Genomic DNA, 4,830 nt, shown 5'->3' with positions numbered 1-4,830 from the left:
TGTGTAGGTCTTTACTAATAGTGACTGATGTCCGTCTGACCTCATTACCCATAATGACCAAGGCAAAAGAGCTCTCACTCATGGGAGAAGCTCCCGGGACATCAGAATCCCATAAGACTTTATGATACAAGTGCTAATGAATTAAATGAAGCCTTTTGTAGAAAAAAAAAGTTTTTTATGTCCTACATAAAAGTTCAAGAAATATATAAAACTTGAGAAAATTTTTTCCAAACATGTTAGAACCTGGACCCCCAAAGTGATGTAGTAATAGCAAGTTTTAGAATCCTATTTGCAGGCTGTCATTTTTTAAAATTAAATTTTATTTTATTTTTATACTTAATATTTTTCTGCCTTTAACTTCCTTTTCTTCTCTGCCCCACATTTAGAAATCTAGAAAAACAAAACCCCTGTAACAAGTATGGATAGTCAAGCAAAACTAATTTCTCTTAGGTCTCAATCTATGTTCTGTTCCATCATTTCTGGGTCAGGAGGTAGGCAGCATATTTCTTCTTTTGTCCTGGGAATTATGGTTGGTCATTGGATGGTCAAAGTCTCCAAGTTTTCCCATTTATAATATGCATTTGCACAATATACATATATGTATATACACATACTTAGATATACTTTTAATCAAACAAACTCACTTTTCTCACCCTCCCATTGTACCCTTATCTTTCAAAGAGAACATGCCTACAAAAGAACTTATTGCCATGTATAGTCAATAAAAAAAAAATTCCACATTGCCATGTTCTAAAAACATTTGTCCAATTCTGCATACCTCTCCATCAGGAAGTAAGTAACATTAATAATTATTAGTTCTCTGGAATCTGGTTGCTTATTAAACTGATAACAGATCAGCACAGTAGCTTTCCTTAACATTTATATACTGTAGTTTATTCATATATTCCTCAATTGATGTATAGCTCTCAGATTCCCATTGTTTTGCTACCTTAAAATAGCATAAATATTTTTGTACATCTTTAGAATTTGTTTTGCTTAAGATATCCCTCTCTATTTACCCTCCAATTCCACCTCCGTTCTCCCCTATCCCTCCTGTTTCACTGTAGAATAAAAAGTAGTTTCTGTACCCAACCTTGTTTGTGTATAAATGTGAATTCTTCTTTCTATTAGTTTAGATCAGTGATGGGCAAACTTTTTAAAGAGGGGGCCAAAGGAAAGGAAATGCCCATCTGTCAGTCTGTTTCTAAGGCAACTCTTCCAAAGTTTAATTGTATTGTATCCTAACTCATTGTATTCATCAGATTAGGAATAATTTCGTGTGGCTGGATAGACATTTCAGGGGACCTCATCTGGTCTGTGGGCTGAGTTTTTCCCATCACTGGTTTAGATAATTGTGAGGTTCAACTGGCAGCTGTTCTTCCTCTCCTCCTTGTTTATATAGATGTCTACTTGTATAGCCTGATTATGTGAGATGATTTTCCCTAACCTTCTTTCCACTTGCTCCCCCTTCCTGCAATATATTCCTCTTCCTCTCTTTTTATTCTTAAGATCATCAAGACATTAACAGAACCACTCCCAGACCTTCCCTAACTGAATTCCTTCTATTACCTTGATGATGTTAGTTTCAGAGAGGATACATATCTTCCCAAATTTGAGTGAAAGCAGTTTTTTCTTGCTTTGTCTTTTATTACCTTTTTAAGTTTCCCTTAACTCCTGTGTTTACACTTCAAAGTTTCTCTGTAGCTCTGATCTTTTCATCAGGATTTCTTATAATTCTATTTCTTTAGAAATTCACTTTTCCATATATAATATGATGATATATATTGAAAATCCTAGAGGTTCAACCTAAAAGTTAGTTGAAACTATCAATAACTTTAGCAAAGTAGAAGGATATAAAATAAATCCAAATAAATCATAAGCATTTTAATATATCATTAACAAAGTAACCACAGACAAAATAAAAATATCTGTTCATATACCTACCAAAACAAATAAGTATAAAACATTTTTACACAAGCAAAGTCAGATTTAAATAATTAGAGAAATATTATTTATAGATGGGTAGAGCCAGCGTAATTAAATTTATCATCCCACCTAAACTAATCTATTCAATGCCATCCCAATTAATTACCAAAAATTATTTTACTGAGATAGAAAAAAAATTAATTTGGAAAAACAAATGATTAAGGATATCAAATGAATTAATGAAAAATATAAAGGAAGGAGTCCTAACAATACCAGATTTTAAACTATTATAAAGCAATAATTATCAAAACTATCTGGTATTAGCTAAGAAATAGAAAGGTAGATCAGTGGAACAGAACAGACATACAGCAAACAGTAAAAGATTATAGCAACTTTGTATTTGACAAAAGTATAGGTCTAAGTTTTGGGGATAAGAATTTATCATTTGGTAAAGAATGCTGGGACAATTGGAAAGTGGTTTGGCAGAAACTAGGTATAGATTGATAAATTACACTATTTACTAAGATAAGATCAAAATGGATACATGACCTAGACATAAAAGGAGATATAAACAGAAGAACAGGGAACATATTACCTATCAGATTTATGGATAGGAGAGGAATTTGTGTGTGAGTAAACAGATGGACATTATGAGATGTAAAATAGGTAATTTTGATTACATTAAACTAAAAAGTTTCTGTACAAATAAAACTAACGTAGCCAAAATCAGAAGAAAAGCAGAAGGCTGGGGAAAAATTTTATACAGTTTCTTGGATAGAGGTCTCATAACTAAAATAAAGAATTTTGTCAAATTTATAAGAATAAGAGCCATTCCCTCAATTGATAAAAGGGCTAGAGATATTAATAGTTTTTGGATGAAGAAATCAAAGCCATACACAGATATATGAAAAATGCTCTAAATCACTACTGATTAGAGAAACGCAAACTAAAACTATTTGGAAATATCTCATATCTATCAAATTGGTTAAGATGATAAAAGAGAAATATGACAGATGTTGGAGGGGATATGAAAAAATAGGGACACTAACATGCTGTTGGTGAAACTGTGAACTGATCCAGCCATTTTGGAGAGCAATTTGGAATTATGCCCAAACATTTAGTTTTAGACCCAGTAATGGTTGCTGGGTCAATTTCCCAAGGAGATCAGGGAAAAATGGAAAATAACATATATATTCTAAGATACTTATAGTAGCTCTCTTTGTGGTGGCAAAGAACTAGAAATTGAAGGAATGTGCATCAATTGGGGAATGGCTAGATAAATCATGGTATATGATTATGATGGCATACTTATGAGCTGTAAGAAACAATGATCAGATTAATCTAAAAAAAAAACAACAAAAACTAGGAAAGACCCACATGAAATAATGAAGAGTAAAATGAATAGAACCAAGAGAACATTATATATAGTTATAGACAATATTTGAACAATAACTTGTGAATATTCACCTCCAGAGAATGAACTGAAAAATAGAAACACAAAAGACATAATCTATATATACATATCTTTTTGTCAGGTGATACCTTTTGTGGTGCTAGAAGGGGAGGGAGAGACTGAAATATTTGGGAATAAATTCCATTAAATAAAGTGAATTTTTAAAAATATTCACTTTTCCTCTAGCATTATATTCAATAGAGAAATTTGCTACATACTAGCATTATACTCAATTTTGCTAGGTAAGTTAATCTTGTATATAAGCCCATTTCCTTTGCCTTTCATAATACCATATCCCAAGTTCTCTGTACTTTCATAATAAAGGCTGCTAAATCCTCTGTAATTCTGATTGTGACTCCTGGATACTTGAATTCTTTCCTTCTGGGTGCTTGCAGTATTTCTTCTTTGACCTGGAAACTCTGAATTTTAGCTATGATATTCCTGGGAATTTTCATTTTGGAGTTTCTTTCAAGATGTGACTACTGGATTCTTTCTATCTCCACTTTGCTTTCTAGTTCTGAGAGCTCTGGGAAATTTTCTTTTTAGGATTTCATGAAATATAATGTTTTACTGTTTTTGTTCACTACTTTTTAGCTATGTTCAACTCTTTGTGACTCCATTTCAGGATTTTCTTGGCAAATATACTGGAGTGGTTTCTCTTTTCCTTCTCCAGCTCATTTTACAGATGAGGAAACTATGACTTACCCAGAGTCACTCAGCTAGTAAACGTTTAAGGACAGATTTGAACTCAGGAAGATGAGGTTTCCTGACTCTAGGTCTGGTACTTTATCCACTGTGCCACCTAGCTATCTTGCTTTGCATATTGCATTCAGATACTCTGATGATTCTCAAATCTTTTCTCAATCTGTTTTCCAGTTTTTGTTATGAGATGCCTCATGTTTTTTTTTTTCAATTTTAAAGTCTTTACTTTATTCTAATATTTTTTGTTGTCTTATGGAGTCCTTAACTTCTGTTTGGTCCATTCTAATATTTAGTGAGTTTGTTTTTCTTGCTTGGGCAAGATTTTGTACCTCTTGTGCCAACCTATTAATTCTCTTTCCAATTATTTCATCTATAGTTCTCATTTCTTTTCTAATTTTTTCTCTTAAGCACTCTCATTCCATTTATAAAAACTCTTAAAAAAACTTTGAGTTTGTGTCTAAATTGGGTTTTTCTGAGACAGTGCTTATAAATATTTTGGAATCTTTCTCTTCTGTATTTGTGTGTTAGGTGTCCCTGTTAACATTATAATTCATTTTGGTGGAGTTCTTTTTTTTGGTTTCTCATTCTTCTAACCTACTTCCTGACTTCAGACTTGATGTCAGTTTTGGGCTCCTTAGCACTTCAGGAGAAAAGGTGGGTTCATTCCATTGATTAATGATCCACAAACAAGTTGGGGATCTTAAGCTTTTAGCACCCCCCCCCCCAAAGTAGTCTAATTCAAGACAAAA

This window comes from Gracilinanus agilis, chromosome 2 (assembly GCF_016433145.1).
Source record: "Gracilinanus agilis isolate LMUSP501 chromosome 2, AgileGrace, whole genome shotgun sequence".
Taxonomy (NCBI): domain Eukaryota; kingdom Metazoa; phylum Chordata; class Mammalia; order Didelphimorphia; family Didelphidae; genus Gracilinanus; species Gracilinanus agilis.
Note: the sequence above shows the minus strand (reverse complement) of the source record.